General features: G+C 38.9%; 1 protein-coding gene across 1 annotated transcript in view; it reads left to right on the top strand.

The window, feature by feature from the left end:
* Positions 1–18,330, top strand: part of SNTG1 (syntrophin gamma 1) — a 397,146-nt gene that overhangs the window by 95,950 nt on the left and 282,866 nt on the right. The gene's annotated exons all lie outside the window — the stretch shown is intronic.

The raw sequence follows: 18,330 nt of genomic DNA, 5'->3' as shown, positions 1-18,330 counted from the left end.
AAAAGAAGTCTTCGGATTTCAGAAAACTTGTATTTTTTGGCAGCAGTTGGGAAGGTCTTGCTTAAAAGGAACATTCCAGTAAATATTTACTCCGGGAAAAGTAGGAGGTCTGATCCCTGAACCCCCCGGCGATCTCCGTATCGGACTCGCCAAATCTGTTATCAATAGATCCTCGGGTCGGCACGTGACCTGTGGCTCCTATGGACCGATGGAAGGAGCGCAGTACAGGTGTATTTGGCTCTTTTCATTGCTTCACAGGAATGAATAGAGCCGCGGGGTCGCGTGCCAACCCGGGACTTTATTCAGAATAGATCCAATGAAGTCCGATATGCGATCTCCTATTTTTCCCCAATAAAGTTAATTTTTCCCAGAATACCCCTTTAAATGTGATTAAGGCTATGTTCACACACAGTAAAAAAAGAAAAAGAAAAATCAGAACGTAAGTCTAAGTTCACACTATGTAAAAATGAAGGCCATCTTTTATGACAATAGCTGTCTTGCGAAAATAACGTCTATTTCTCAAATAACGGACATTATTTGCACAATTACGGCTGTTGTTATGACAGATGGCCATAATTTTTACATAGTGTGAACTTAGCTTCATGGTTAAAAAGGGGCCATATTTTCAATATAATATGGCGCTACATTAACCCCTTAACGACATTGGGCGTAAGTATACGCCCCCACAGGGTGGGCTTTAATGCAAACGGGCGTATACTTACGCCCCCTGTGCTAGGTAGCTGAGGGGTGCAGAACAGGTGTGTGTGGTGCAGGTGTACCATACTCACCTTATCTGGGCGTCCGGAGCGACGATCTGTGGTCTGCGCCGTCTTCGCGTCTTCTTCGGGTCACTTCCAGGTTCGGTCGTCCAGCTTTGGAAATCTTCGGAAACACTCGGGTCCTCGGGTTCGGCGGGCCTCGGCAATCTCCGGCAGCGTAGCTCTACTGCCCCCTAGCGGCTGATCAGTGAATATCATTTTTTTTTACCATTTTTTTTTTCTTTTTTTGCGCCCTAACGCCGCTGAGTGCAGATCAGCATCGCACTGATCAGCAACTCCTCCTTTTTGGCGTAGGGGCATTTTTTCCCCCTATATCCTACCGCCACTGTCTGCTGATAAGTGCACACATAAATGCGGCATTTATCAGCAGCTCCTTTCTTGGCGTAGGTATATTTTTTTCTTACTGTCGAAAAAACACGTAAAAAACACTACTTTACACCACACTACATGAAATAAAGTTTTACACTACACCACTACACATTTACATACCCCATATACTAGTCCCCGTATAAAGATGGCCCCCAGGGTGTTTTCGGCGTCGGACGCATACGTTATTATTGCCTCCGACACCAAAACAGCCAGTGAGGATGAATGGGGGGATCCTTCTTTCCTCCATTCATCCTCCTCAGCCAGTGACGTGTCTGGGGGTAGCCAGGCCAGTACCGTCCCAATAAGAGATGACGGTATGGCTTGAAATTCTACAAACTCTGTGTGAGTACCTCAGGGCACTTGCCGGTGGACTGATGCAGGCGCGTGTCTCCACCCGTGTCATAGACTACATTCTATGCACGGGCGGATTCTGTTGTCCGTCCAAAGAATGAACACGTTCATTCCAGTAAAATCCAGCTTGCAAAAGCCAATTGGGGCTCCTTCCCTTTGGAGGCTTGTCCTGCGCCCGCTTGGCACTTTATGTCCACATGTAGGGTATTTTTGTACTCGGGAGAAACTGCGCTACACGTTCGGTGTTTTTTTTTTTTCTTTTATCCCCTTGTAAAAATGAAAAATGAATGCTAGAACAACATTTTAGTGTAAACATTTTTTTTCCTTTTTTACACCACATTGTTCTGAAAATCTGTGAAGCACCTGTGGGGTCCAAATGCTCACCGCACCCTTTGTTACATTCCTTGAGGGGTGCAGTTTTCTAAATGGTGTCCCTTTAGGGGTGTTTTTTAGTTTTTGGCACCCCAGAGCCTCTGCCAACCTGAAGTGGTACAGTCAAAAATGACCAAATATAACGGAGGCGTTGAAATTCACTAGGCATTCCCTTATATCTGAGGCTTGTGGTTGCGTCAAATAGCGCAATAGAGCCACATGTGGGGTATTTCTAAAAACTGCAGAAATGGAGCAATCAGTATTGGGGTGTTTCTCTGGTAATAAGTTTATAATTATGAAAAATATTGGATTACAATAAAATCTCTGCACAGAAAATAAAAATTTTAAAATTTCTTACACACTTAGCTTTTATTTCTGTGACTCCTCTAAAGGGTTAAAAAAAACTTTCTGGAAGAGCTTTTGCAGAGTTTGGGGGGTGCAGTTTCTGAAATGGGGTGCTTTGTGGGGCTTTCTAACATACAGTCCCCTCAAATAAACTTTAAGGCCAGGTTCAGACTATGTAAGTGTGCGGCTGTATTTGCGGCTGTAATTGTGCGGCGGTATTTTTGGTGGTTCATGCGTACGCTGGAAAGTATAGGATATACGGCTGCACAGTGCACACTATGTATGAATTTACGGCCCGATCATAAACGGACCCGTAAAAAATGAACAAGACCATTGTTTGCGGCTGGACATGCGGCCGAGGATTGACAGGCGGTCCGTACGGAGTACTTCAAAAATAGCCGGCAATGATGCCGAATGCCGATGCCTCTAATAGTTAATATATTAAATTAATAAAACACATTTTCTTTGTAATAAAATCCCTTTCGTTGGTCAATAATTTAATTCTAACGAATCCATCATTTGGCAATTAAATATACTGTTAAAATAAATAGATATATAAATTAAAGTATATTTATATATATATTTATTTTTTGACAGTATATTTAATTGCACAATGATGGATTCGTTAAAATTAAATTATTGACCAACGAAACTGAATTTATTTCATCGAAATTGTGTTTTATTAATTAAATATTAATTAGTACAGGAAGCTCCATAAGCCGTTAATTCATATGCGGCAATAGAGCTTTCTGTACTAATCATCACTTTACTTTAATGAAAACATCAAATGTTTCTTCTAATTATGTTATGACAATAGCATTATTAGAAGAAACATTTAGAATTATATGTGCGTTCAGCTGATTGGCTGATCGGCTGAACGCACATATAATGAGCCGGTCCGCAGTACAGTGACTTCATTGTGCTGCAGACCAGCGAAGAGGACACATCGGGGTGAGTATAGAGCTCTCCCCACCCCCTCCCCAGCACTGCACCCCTCCCAGCAAGGAAGGGGGGGTCAGTTAACCCCTTCCTTGCTGGGATGGGTGCAGTCTGACATCAGTATGGCCCCCAAGGGGTTAAGGGGGATACAATACATCCTCCCTTAACCCCTTGGGGGCCAGACTGTAAGCAGCGATCTGTAAAGATGCTGCATACTGTAAGGTGCACAACACCGCTCACAATGATGGGTGTTGTGGTCCTGTTTGTGTGTTTTTTGTGTGTTTCTCCCTTTTTGTTTTTCAGATATCGGGCGGCAGCAGCCTGGTAACACCAGGGTGGGAAGAGCCATTGGTTTAGGCCCTCCCCAGCCTAAATCTTACCAGCCTGCTGCCGCCCGGTGCAGGAGCGCCAATTTTGACGCTCCGGGACCACTGACACCCGGCTCTTCCCAGTACCCCTGGTGGCATTGGGTACTGGGGTAATAATAGGGGTTAGTGTTAGCCATTTTATACCGGCTAACACTAGGCCCCAACTTAGTAATGGATTCCGTCTATTAGATGGCTTCCACTACTAAGTCTATAAAGTAAAGAAATAAAGACAAGACACAAGTTAAAAAATTTTTGTATTCAAATAAAAACACCCCCACACCCCTCATTGACCATTTTATAAAAAAAAAACATAAAAAAAACGCTGGTCATCGACGTAGTCCACGGAATCCGACGTAATCCCCAGGATACCGATATCTGAAAAACTAAAAGGGAGAAACACAAAAAAAACACACAAACAGGAGCACAACACCCATCATTGTGAGCGGTGTTGTGCACCTTACAGTATGCAGCATTTTTACAGATCCTTAACCCCTTGGGGGCCAGACTGATGTCAGACTGCACCCATCCCAGCAAAGAAGGGGTTAACTGACCCCCCTTCCTTACTGGGAGGGGTGCAGTGCTGGGGAGTGGGTGGGGAGAGCTCTATACTCACCCCGATGTGTCCTCTTCGCTGGTCCGCAGCACAATGAAGTCACTGTGCTGCGGACCGGCTCATTATATGTGCGCTCAGCCGATCAGCCAATCAGCTGAACGCACATATAATTCTAAATGTTTCTTCTAATAATGCTATTGTCATAACATAATTAGAAGAAACATTTGATGTTTTCATTAAAGTAAAGTGATGATTAGTACAGAAAGCTCTATTGCCGCATATGAATTAACGGCTTATGGAGCTTCCTGTACTAATTAATTTTTAATTAATAAAACACATTTTCGATTAAATAAATTCAGCTACGTTGGTCAATAATTTAATTCTGTCAAATTAATACTGTCAAAAAATAAATATATATATAAATATACATTTATTTATATATCTATTTATTTTAACAGTATATTTAATTGCAAAATGATGGATTAGTTTAAATTTAATTAGTGAACAACGAAAGGCACTTTATTACAACGAAAATGTGTTTTATTATTTTAATAGATTAACCATGAGAGACATCGGCATTAGTGCAGAGGATCGCAAACCCCGGTAATAGCAATTCATGTAAACTGTGTGCCCTGCTTTCCCAGATGCATCCAGAGGTGTTTGCATCACTTTCTTAAGATTTTATTTGTTATTTTTAGTTGAACCAGATTTCCAAGTAAATGACCGTATGTTTTGAGCCGCATGTCTATTTTTTCCCACGGCCGGAGTTTCATCCGCACATTTACAGCCGCATAAAAAATACAGCCGCACAGTTACATAGTGTGAACCTAGCCCCCGGCTGCGTTCACACTACGTATATTTTAGTCAGTATATGTTTATTTCAGTCAGTATATTTCAGTCAGTATTGTGGTCCTCATATTGCAACCAAAACCAGAAGTGGATTAAAAACACAGAAAGGATCTGTTCACACAATGTTGAAATTGAGTGGATGGCCGCCATTTAATGGCAAATATTTGCTGTTATTTTAGAACAACGGCTGTTATTTTGAAATAATGGCCGTTATTTACTGTTATATGGCGGCCATCCACTCAATTTCAACATTGTGTGAACAGATCCTTTCTGTGTTTTTAATCCACTCCTGGTTTTGGTTGCAATACTGACTGAAATATACTGACTAAAATATACTGACTGAAATATACCTAGTGTGAACGCAGCCTTGGGCTGGGTTCACACTACGTAAGTTTCCGGCCGTAGCGCGTTTCGTGAATAAGCGGCCGGAAACTTACGTAGTTTGTGTACAATGTAAAGTATACGATCTACGGCCGCACAGTTCACACTACGTACGAACTTACGCCCGGATCGTATGCGGCACTGTAAAAAATGAACCAGACCATTATTTCGGGACAGAAATGCTGTAACTTACGCCCGTAGCGTTACATGTGGTCCCGTACGTAGTGGTGATTTCTTAATTTTGAAAGCTTTTTGTGCCGATCCAAAAGGTTCTGTGGGGTGTTCGGGGCTAGGCGAAGATTTCCAAGTAAAAGACCACTGTCAGATCGCTACGAAGAGCGCTCAGGAAGCGTAAATACAATACGGGCGTAAGTTTGCGTTCCGTATGTATCCGGCCGCAACTTGCGTAAAGTCCTGGCCGGAGTTTTATACGTATATGTCCGGCCGGAAAATATGCGGCCGGACATATACGTAGTGTGAACATAGCCTAAACCTGAACAGGTCCCTAAAAATATCTGATTTTGAAATTTTACTGAAAATTTGGAAAATTGCTGCTAATGTTTTAAGCTTCCTATTGTCTAAAAAAATGAAATATAGTTTAATAAAAGCTACCAACATAAAGTAGACATGTTGCTAATGCTATTTAATATATAATTTATGTGGCATAACCATAATCTATATAAGCAGAAAGGTTTCAAAGTTGGAAAAATGCATTTTTTCACAGTTTTTCACATTATTTTGGTGTTTTTCATAAAGATTCGTTATGAGTATCGACTCCATTTTACCAGAAATGTAAAGTACCATATGTCATGAGAAAACAATCTCAGAATCGGCCGGATAGATAAAAGCATGCCGAAGTTATTAATGAATAAAGTTACACAGGTCATATTCATAAAATTTGTCTCTGTCCTTAAAGGGGTGCTCCAGCGTGGGGGCACTTTTTTGGGGGGGACCGGGGAGGAGGTGGCTGAAATAAAAGACTTCCACTTACCTCCCCGGTTCCAGCAGCGGGTCCCGCATCACGGCGCTCCGGTCCCCGGTTCCAGGCCTCTTCCGGGTGTCTGACTCCGCCCGAGACGCTACGTCTCAGGGCCGCTCAGCCACTCAGTGAAGGAGGCGGGATCTGAGCGGACTTCAAACAGATCCCGCCTCCTTCACTGAGTAGCTGAGCATCCCTGAGACGTCACGCAGTGATGCGGGACCCGCTGCTGGAACCGGGGAGGTAAGTGGACGTCTTTTATTTCAGCTACCTCCTCCCCGTTCCCCCCCAAAAAGTGCCCCCACGCTGGAGCACCCCTTTAAGGCCATTTCAGGCTCTGTCCTTAAGGGGTTAAAGTCTATGGAAAATTGTCAGTCTGTGCCACCATTGTAACACAAATGATATAATGATATTGCAAACGACAAGTGCACCTGTCGTTTGTAAAAACTTTTGACATGCCATGGAGACAAAAATGTCAAAAGTTTTGTTCAGTCCAGGTCTGAGTGTTTAGACCCGTACCGATCAGGAAAAGTGTTCTGTGCAAGAAAAAAAGAGTTGGGCTCCATAAACTTACATTATGAGCCTGACTCTTATTTTCTAACACAGAGTCGGAGTGAAACGCGCTGCAGCAGTCCTCTCATGCGCATTCTCCCAATCGCTAAAGGTCTGAAAACTTAGACCCAGACCAATCAAAGCTTTTGACATGTCTCTCTGACATGTCAAAAGTTTTTACAAATGTTAAATTGATATATTTGCGATCTGCTGGTATAATATGCCAAAGGCAGTCAGTATGAGTAGATCAGTCACAACAGCCGTTGATGCTTTTAGGAGATTTTGGGCTGCAAAGACAACAGAGTAGCTCCCTAATATCTTGTTTCGGGGAGCCAATCTAAGCCCTGAACCACCAATTATGACATGCGGCCAGAATGTCTTAATACAGCTGTCAGTTTTAACAGTCGCATCTTAACAGCTAAAGCAGTCAACATCATGCGTCACTCCATGCACGTATACTTGTTCTGGGCCATCAACTGGTAAAGAGGACCTGTCACCACTCCTGGCTTGTATGCTTTAATTCCTGTAATGCCCATGAAATAACAATTCTGGATCAAAAGTTTTATACTGTAGCTCAGTGTTTCCTCTGTTATTCCTACTAAAAAGGTATGACTCAATAGACAGTCAAGGATCACATCCCCAACACACAGTTGGCTTTACAGTCCTTTTTCAGACATTTTTATAAGAATTACAGAGGAATTGCACCACACAGAGCTATGAGAAATATAAATTATTTCATGTAGAATATAAATATTTACTAAAACAGACAGGTCAGGAATGATGACAGATTCTCTTGGATTATTCTAAATTAGTAAATTATTGTGGATATTACCATAGCACCTGGATATTCTTATAAGTAAGGTAAGCAGAAACTCAATGGGCAAGATTTTACAGTGTATAAAGACAAAGGAAAAGAAATATAACCCCAATGTAATATAACTTTCTATAAATGCCATAGAGGTGAACATGTAGAAATAAATGCATGGTTAATACAAAGAACTGACACATGATGCTAATTGATGTAGAAAGAACCAGAAGATATTCTTCATGTACAGAGGAAAGACATAATTAAAGGAAAAGGTTCTTAAGGTTAAACATGAAATATATATACACACACACACACGTATATATATATATATATATATATCTATCCCCCATATTGCTCTTTTTTAGGCTCTGAATTGTGAAGTGTTTCTGATCATGTGATTGATGGGGTCTTTTAGCAACATAGTGCGCCTGACCACACTGTAAAGGTTGTTTAGTAAGTGTTTGAGGAACGCAAAAAAGAGTTCAAGATGTTTACTTAAAACTCCCCAGATCTCACTTTATAAGTATTTGTTAAAAATGGTAGAAAAACAAATCTGACCAATTTAACCCCTTCAAGACCGAGCCCAATGATGCCCAGATGTCCGGGTCAAATTAATGCAATGTTCCTCCCTGCTTCTAAGAGCCATAGTGCTTTTATTTTTCCATCTACAGGGATGGTTCGGGTGTCATTTTTTTGTGCCATGATCTCTAGTTTTTATTAATGATACATTAATTAACACTTTTAAACACTTTAAAACATTCAATGATTAGATTGCACATACTGATCTATGCTATGCCGATCCGTCAGGATGGAGGTAAGTTGCTTACCCCCGCCCTTCGGTACAAGCCATGCTGCGGGGGTCCCAATCAGTCAGTGACATGACCTTGTCCTGTCACTGAGTACCTTAAATGCCGCGATTGCTATAGATTGCAGTGTTTAAGGGGTTAATTGCAGGCAGCTGCTGGATCGCTGTCATTATCCTCGGCTCCCCAGACACTTATGTGTGCGGGACCGCTCTCACTGCTGCAGTCCCGCACACATCAAAAGCCCCTGAAGTCAGGAACGTGAATATACATTCCTGCTACATGGGGTATGTGCAGCAGGAACGTATATCTACATATTGCTGACGTGAAATAGTTAAGGTTCACCTCACAACTTAGAAGACTTAAAGGTTTTGCAGTTAATGTCTTATGCAGTTAATGTCAAGACTTGCATCTTATTGAATTAATATTCTACTACTTTAAATCTTATTGGGCAACTTTAGGAAGACCTACAGAATTATGGGAAGGTGTTTTTCGTTTTGTGGCTGATTGAAGTTTAGGGTTAGAAATCTTAAATATATATATAAAAAAATCCCATTAGATTTCCTTCAAAGGTCAGACTTCTGTGTGCTTATTTTTTTAACCAATTTTTCAGAGTACCATCAGAGTACCATCTTCTTTAGGCAAGTCATTCTCTACTCCAGCAGTGATCCCCAAAACAGCCAATTGTGCACCAAATTGTACACAGTGATATAACAGCATGCAAAATGTCTGTTTTTATTTATTTCACTGTTATTATTTTTTTTATTCTATATAGTAACTGTGTTCATTACCAAGTGAACACATTAATAAAATAAAATCCACTATTTACAGAAATTACAGCTTTGCAGATGTTTGGGAAATATTTAGAGGAAATGTCAGCCCACTATTTCTGCAGCTCTTGTAAGAAGTGTGTGCCATCCGCCTACAGAACACTGCTATTCGTCATGCCACTGAATCGTTGTTTTTTTTCCAGCAGCTTTAAAAATATGTTTCAATTCATTGTTCTGCAGCTTGGTAACATTTGCATCAAGTGCTGGACAAAGTCAGGTTGAACATTTTTGTTGACCACAGTTAAAGGGATGACATTGTTAGAAAGAACAGTAAACATTCTTGGTCATTATTTCTCGCAACTTCACCAGAATCAAAGCAGCCCCACACCATTACGTAACATATATCCTGCTTGATAAAAGGCATCAAGCACCCTTTCAGCCTTCTTTCATTTCCTCCACGTCTCACATATGTTCTCATCTTTGATCCAGACAGCTTAAGCTTAGGCTCATCCACCCATAATAATCTTTTACAGTTGTTTTGGATACGATTTGTCCTTTGCAGTCCTACCTATAAGGTCAGCATCCCGGAGTTGTCTTTACTACAAAAGACATTGTTTCTTGTTGTGAGCTGTTTAGGGAAGTCACTTTAAGGTGTCTGTTTCTCAAAATATAGACTCAGATGTAAGTTCTCTCTTGTGCCAGGGATAGCCTGGCTTATAATCTTCATAAAGTCTGCCTTGTCTTCTTCTCAGGTTTGCTCCCATACACACACACACAAACATATAGAGAGGTTTATGATTTTCTTATGGAATTGGCCCTAGTGGTGTGTGTCAGGAAATAAAAGAAATAATCTGGGATCAAACAGATACATTTTATTGAATATAGAGAGAATAAACAAGTATCTTGATGGCCTAATATTCCAGCAATTAATTTGTCAAAGATAACATAACAAACAAAATATAAATAAAACATTAACCATAAGTACACTCTAGTACATGATAAAATAAATAATATAAAGGGATACTCTGGAGGAAAAAAAAAATTCAAATGAACTGGTAGGAGGAAGTTATATAGATTTCTAAATTAATTCTTTTTAAAAATCTCAAGCCTTCCAGTACTTAATAGCTTCTGTATATCCTGCAGGAAGTGGTGCATTCCTTCCAGTTTGACTTGGTGCTCTCTGCTGCCACCTCTGTCTATGACAGGAACTTTTCAAAGTAGAAGAGGTTTTCTGTGGGGATTTTCTACTTCTACGACATACCTCTTCAGGCTGGGTTCACACTACGTATATTTCAGTCAGTATTGTGGTCCTCATATTGCAACCAAAACCAGGAGTGGATTGAAAACACAGAAAGGCTCTGTTCACACAATGATGAAATTGAGTGGATGGCCGCCATTTAATGGCAAATATTTGCTATTATTTTAAAACAACGGCTGTTATATTGAAATAATGGCAGTTATTTACTGTTATATGGCGGCCATCCACTCAATTTCAACATTGTGTGAACAGATCCTTTCTGTGTTTTTAATCTACTCCTGGTTTTGGTTGCAATATGAGGACCACAATACTGAATGAAATATACGTAGTGTGAACCCAGCCTTAAGGATATCCCAATGTTAGGCCTTTTAGTTTTAAATAAATAGCAATAAATGACAGTAAATAAAATTATATTTTTTTTCTAATTGAAATTATTAGAAAATGCAATGTTTTTCCTCAGTATAAAAAAAAATAACAACTAGTTTTACGTTCATTTTAGCATGATCACTTTTAATTTGAGAGATCAAATATGGTGATTCTTTTTTGGGAGGTACCATCTTATTTTGTAAGTACTGTAGTTATTCTGCTAGAATAAGACATGGATGGTTTTAAGGGGTTAATCTGGTAGCCCAGGATATAGCTGCTTGTAAAGATTATTGTTTTTTTCACACACAGCCAGCCTGAATCAGCCACAATACAATGTGAAGACTGATCAGAGAGATTACCTCTTTCGCTTTCTTCTAACCTTCCTCATCAACCTCTTGCTGCTTCATAATACATTGGATGCATGAAGTCAGATAGCAGCACACGTCTCTCCTGTGTCTCCCACCATACAATGGACCCTTTCTAGTTCAGAAGCATAAAATCTCTCAGACTTGTCAAAATGATCTTTTTAACACCGCCAATTCCACCCCAACACCAAGCTCCCCTTTTTAACTAAACTCAAGAGAAAAAAACTTTTTTTTTTAAATAAATGTTTTTTTTTTTTAATATTTTACTCTCTATAACTTCAGAGGTTTCTCAGGAAGTGATAGATGGTCCATAAACCAATGACTATTTCTCACTATTTTAAAACTGCTGGCAGACTGGATAACTGAAATCTGTGTCTCTGCTGATAATTTGCAATATGCTTTGTGTCCATAAAACGATATCCCATGATAACCTGCTAATTATTCCCCTATGTTTTATGCTACAGTACATTGCCTCTCAGTCTTGTTCTCCTCTGAGTTTATGACTAAATTGTGATAGGTTTACTATAAAACTAGTGAATGCAGAGTTTCATTATCTTTGTTATCACAATTAATTTCCTACATTTGCTGAAGTGAGAGAAAATCATTATAGAGATTAGCTGAATCATCTGAATATGGGATAAGCCGTATTAGAGCTAAACCAAATATTGTCCAAATATTCATAATATTGGGACTGTGTGTTGTAATTCTCAATCCATAATCGGCTAGACAGTGGCAATTTTCCTTTATTACTTAAAATTAAAATTTCCTAACCGTAGGCATTAAAACATGCTTTTCTGCATTCTATTAAAAGTCAGATGGCTAAATTAAGTGTATTTGTATGTATACAGTAGCTAATGTGCCTACAAAAAGTATCTATTCATTCCCATTTTATAAGGCTGAATGATTTGTTCTTTTGCACTTTACTCACAAGTGTATTTATACAAATGAAATGCTAACCTGTACATACTCCAAAATTATCCGTGTAGAAATTATATATAACCCCTTCATGACCGAGGTTATTGATGACAGGATGTCCGGGTCAAATAAATGCAATGTTCCTCTTCACCGTCTAAGAGCCATAATGCTTTTATTTTTCCACCTAAAAGGCTGGTTGGGTGATCATTTTTGCGCCATGATCTCTAGTTTTTATTAGTATCATATTAATGTAATTGAAAAACTTAAATAGCTTTTTATAAAAAAAAAATTCCTGATGTATAATTTAAAAAAAACAGCAATCTTGGTGTGTGTTTTAAAATTTTTTGTTTACCCCATTCACCGTGCCCCTTCAAGGCCAAAGTTGGGGGTTGAATAAAGAGTTTCTGAATGGTGGAGGTGGCTAAGACCCCCCCCATTGATCACAAGAATAGGGGTGCCTTGTCCACTAATAGAGTGAGGAACTGGCTGAGTTTGTCTGTTACTGCTCTATTGACTGCAAGACTGCCAAGGATGGTAAAGAACTCCCATGATCGGTTACCTATCTTACCTGTGATAGGTGATGTTATAATTTTGGGCTAACCTCTTTAAGCCCAATCCTTTTCTGTGGACGTTCACTGCCCCCTGCCTTCTGTTCACTGCTCCCGTTCTCTGTCCCTGGCATACAGATATGGTTAAAGACAAGTGCAGGCTAAAGCCGGCAGCCGCTGCCAGATCTCCAGAAATCCACAGCGGGTGAGTAAATGTCCTGCAGGAGCTGCGATTATCTGTCAACGGCTACTGCTTCTTCCATTGTTTATCCCAGCTTCTCTCAGCTGTAACAGCAGCTTAGCTTCCATTTGCTTGAATGGGAGCCAAGCTGCAGTTAAATTTTACCACTGCTACACATTGAACGGAGACAAACTTCCTTGCCTAGTAGTGCGGTACCTAACAGATATTTCCAATTTTTCCCCGTCTAAAACTTTAGTCATTTTATCATCAGGTGCAACTCTTAAAGCGAAAAATACAGTAATTATGGAAATGGTATATGTTTTTGTTGTTTTCAACAATGCTGTATATTTTTAAGAGGATGTGTTTAGTGCATCTAATTAAATTTTATAATTTCAGTAAAAAAAAAAGGACAGTCACGAAGAATAATTGTATTTCAATCTGTTCTCCTTGTTAGTAAGACTTAGGAAGAATTAATTGGACATTTCAATAATTAGATCCTCGTTGAAGTGGATTTTTATGTTATTGGCTTTGTGCTACCAATCTGCTGAAATAAAAATGAGCACATCCAGCAAACATATTTTATATGTAAGGAACAAACCCGGCCATTAATGAGAAAATTAACACATGTTGTTCTCAAATATTAGTTGTGGAGATCCAGGCATTCACATTGCCTTTGCTATTGCATCGTCTATCGAAGGCAAACAATCCTCTAACAAATTGCACTGCATCAGATTTAACCTTTTTACAGTGTTGAAAATAATTGCATAATATTACTATGCAGGGAATCGTAGTAATTAACTGAAGGAGTAATTGAGCATGTATGATTGACCTATAGCTGGAATTAAATATACAACAATGTTATCTCTATAAGAGAATGTATAAATTTAGATTAGCAAATCAGAAAAAAAATGGAGCAAACAAAAGATAATAATGATTTGTTGGCTGGAATCACACCAGTCGTTGTTTATGTTCTGGAAAATCTAGCAAACTTAATTGCAGATGTATTCAACTGTATAAATGCTGGCAAATTGCTAAGCTACAGAACCAAGCTTCACTCATAGCAACTTCTAAATAAAGGCTCCTTGTGCTCAAATGCCCCCCAGGACTTATAGTAGGACAGAACAGGACAGGAAGACACACCGACAATCACACAAGAAATAACTATGAGCTTGTATAAGAAAGTGAGAAATAATGAATAACTGCTTATCAGGATTAACACAGCCGATTTTAATATGAATACTAGTAGTTGCAGGCTACGTAGGTAACTATTAAAGGGGTTATCCTGCGAAAATCTTTTTCTTTCGGATCAACTGGTTTCAGAAAGTTATAGACATTTGTAATTTACGTCTATATAAAAAAGATCTTGTCTTCCCATACTTATCAGCTGCTGTATGTCCTGTAGAAAGTGGTGTTTTCTTTTCAGTCTCACACAGTGCTCTCTGCTGACATCTCTGTCCGAGGCAGGAACTGTCCAGAGCAACAGTAAATTTCCATAGAAAATCTTTCCTGCTCTGGACAGTTCCTGTCTCGGACAGAGATGTCAGCAGAGAGCACTGTGTCAGACTGAAAAGAAAATACCACTTTCTACAGGACATAACATACAGCAGCTAATAAGTATGGGAAGACTTTAGATTTTTAAATATACGTCATTACAAATATATATATATATATATATATATATATATATATATATATATATATATATATATATATAACTTTCTGATATCAGTTAATTTGAAAGAAAAAAGATATTTGCTGGATAACCCCTTTAACTAAGGATGATTGCAGTGATAGGAGCTTTAGCACTTGGAAACAGTACAAACCACAAACAAGCAAGAACCCAGACACTGGATAATAAAGTCATACAGGAACAAAGAGACAAGAAGCCAGAGACAATCTAGAAGCAGACAAAAAGTAAGAAACTAAGTGCTGGCTACACCAAAGAAATAGTAAATGGCAAATGAAATATAACAATATCACCTGCACCTGCATAGACAGTAATGGATCATTAAAAAAAAAAAACCTTGGGGAGGAAAACCAGCAGGCAAATACAACTAAAATCTGAGATGGATCCATTCATCCAGCAAAAAACAAAGCTGCTGTCAGCAACAGGACTAGAACATAAACATTGACGGACACACTGACACACAGTGGGTGGTCTTCTTGGCACCGATGCCAACAGTATACCAAAACATGCTGTGAACTTTGCCTATCAACTTCAATATGCCCCAAATTTTTATAAATCGTTGCCATACTTTTAAACATCTCATTTGACTTGGAATTTGAATTTCGTCTCCAATACAAAATCTGTAACAGCTGGCCACACGTGTGTTCTCCCTCAAGCACCATGGTATGGGTGCAACTGCTACCATACCTCTTTATACCACAGTATCATATGTGGTTAGTATGGCTGATTATTATCTCAGCAGGTAGAAAGTATATTACACACAGTTCACACACAGTTCTTCTATTGTCACCGTTCTTTCTCTGTTTTTACTATTAAATTCAATGGATTTTTCAATTAAGCCACAACCAAAGGGCAGTTAGTAACCCCAAACTAAGATAATGTGCATTAGATGCCAGGCTTAGAAAAACTTCCATTATTTTAGACTTAAAATAACGGACGTTGTGTGAACATAGCCTATGCAAGTTGGGTGAAGTAAGTTTTGGACCCATACACATCTCTTCAATCTATACATAACTATAAGATATGTTGTAGAAAATACAGTATGCCAGGAAGTATATCCACCAAACATTAGATACCATTAGTCCTATTTATTACCCTAGACCACCAGGGATCATCTACCTATCGACACAGCCCTTGACCGACACTTATGTAAGCTTAAACCTCTTCTCTGCTCTGTTACCATTAACCCCTCACTGGTCTAGCCACTAGGAATGCTTCAATTAATATCCATTAAAGTAATTTCATTCTCCGTATATAGTATATAGTGACACTGACCTAATAATCATTTTTCTATCTCACTTGTGTGGATTATTATAATCATTTTAGCTACGCTATATAATAAATCATTGAAACTTACACTGATTCCCTGGTAACCCTGTGCTGGACTTTAGCTTATATATGATAGCCAGTCTAAGTACACTGTGCTTTAATAGAAGGGTCAGCCATAGATTAGATAGGAGCACAACTTTCTATTTTTGATAATTAGTCATGAATACAAATGTGACGGAATATAAACAAATTAAAATTAAATAAAATAAACTGTTAAAAGGCTATTACCCCTTATCATTGGGTGCACTTAGTTGATCGTGAGGGCAGAAAACTTCAGAAAGTGTTCAGAATATGTTATTGCTAGACAATCTATTTCCTGTAGGCTTCCTAAATATAAATAACAAAAAAATATTAGTAGACAGTTTAGAAAAAAAGGATTAGAGAGACTCTCCCCAGTCCCATGACGTTCGGACATTCCAGGTCATTCGAGATCCTTGGAATTCGGGAAAGTTTGGGTGTCCATGGTTATAGAGACACAATAAGACAATAATGCATTATCATCATCTAACTGCGTTTCCATATCCATGGAGACCCAACCTTCTGGATTCGCAGAGGTTTTCTCCACAGTGCTGGGGAGAGTGGAGTAAGTATACTTACTACTCCAGTCTTTTCTCTGTCTTTACTATTGCATCTCAGCCAATCAGAGGCAGGACTGCAGCCGCTGTTTGTCTAAGCAAACTCAGCTCAACTAGTCAGCCCCTCAGCAGTGTCCAGCCTCAGCCGTTACTTAGCTAAATGGCAGTGAAGACAGAGAGAAGACCAGAGTTGTAAGTATACTTTCCCTGCTTGCCTCCCCACCATAAGAGCACAGTCAGGCCCCCAGAGAGTTAACTTAAACCCCTGGGGGCAAGACTGTCCCTTTTAAGACTAACTAGGTACCCTCCGTTCTGCTGAGTCTACTTGACTGCCCTATTGTTTTCCCTTAAAAAAAATCCCTTAGCATTTAGGACAATAGGTTACACGGATCTGGTTTGAGAGTAATTTTGCTACGTATTTCATAATACAATTTTTTTAAATTTTATTTTCTAGCCTGCATACAATTTGTAAAAAGTTTTCTCAGTTTTAATTTTGTTCCCCAATTTGTTACAATTGTAATAGTAAGAAGTGGCAGGTAAGAACGACCAAAATTAATTAGTTTTAAATTTTAAATTAATAAGTTTTAAAATTAATTAGTTTTCAAATAGCATAAATATAAGGAACATGTCTGCTATACATTCTTCACCAAATAAAACCAGACGTTGGATCATTATCTTTTTTCTAATCTCTGTTTAAATGCCTAAAAAGGAATTTTATTTAACAAGCTAATTTAAATTATAAGTAATTTTCTGATAATTCCATCCCTTTAAGGTACACAATGCCTATTGGAGAACTTCTTGTAATTACTTTATATCAGTATCCTTTTTCAACCACTGGAAATTGTTGATTTTCAGCTTGAAGGACTGGCACAGCTATACACTAACAGAACTTGTATCATTTATTTAGCTACCCATCTGGTGTGCAGTGCCTAGGGTCGTTTCATGCGACATGGTCAGCATTTGGATGCATCCATCTGTTCAGTGAAATATAATGAATATATATATATATCTTTATTCATTATTCAGGTCAAGAAAATATGATTTTTAACTTCTTTCCTTTGTTATTGAATGTGTTGGATGCTACATGGCTTGCAAGGCTTCCAAGGCATTTCACATTTGTTGCCATTTAAATCCAAAAATTGGGAAGCATTTATTTTGTTCTGGCCAGGATCAATGACTTGTCTTAAAAAAAAAACAAAAATGCAAAAATGCACCAAGATTACATGTGAACAATTCAGCGAGGGGTAAATTGATAACAAAAAAGGTAACAGAATGACAACATCCAGATAAAAATTATTTTTATTGTGCCAAAACTCCATTATTACCTTTGTTTTAGCTGTTGCTATGGGACATTCTTCTACAATACTGTGACCCCCCCTTACTCTATTGCGGTTCTTCACACCATCTACAAGCTTAGATGCTGCACATTCGATATACACCTGTATACAATTTGTCTGTCTCTTTGTTTGTTTTTTAATCGATGAATCATGTCACCTAGGTGGAGCTAGCAGTTGGGACCCCTCTCCTATATTGACAGTGTCACATAGGTGGGGCTTCAGGAATAGGGGGATGACAGCATCACTTGCCTTCTTTTCGCTGTTGCTAGGTTTACTTGTTTCATAAACTAGGTAATGTAAAAGGTTGTGAGGTGAAGTAAGGGACAGAGGCCATGTGACCTGTCTGCCCTATGAGAAGTAGCATATGGTAGTAGTTGGCAGAGGTATTTGGGACATGAACTGCTTATTTATGTTCTTGCCACAACATCCAAAGGGGTTCAATTGAAGGGCTTAGGTACGTTGACATGTAAAAAAAAAAGAGTGTAATTAATTTTTGATGGCAAAAAGGCGGGCATAATGACATCCAGATAAAAGTTATTTGTGCCAAAAAC

The sequence above is a fragment of the Dendropsophus ebraccatus genome, chromosome 2 (genome assembly GCF_027789765.1).
Source record: "Dendropsophus ebraccatus isolate aDenEbr1 chromosome 2, aDenEbr1.pat, whole genome shotgun sequence".
NCBI classification, from domain to species: domain Eukaryota; kingdom Metazoa; phylum Chordata; class Amphibia; order Anura; family Hylidae; genus Dendropsophus; species Dendropsophus ebraccatus.
This window is presented reverse-complemented; position numbering and strand designations above follow the sequence as displayed.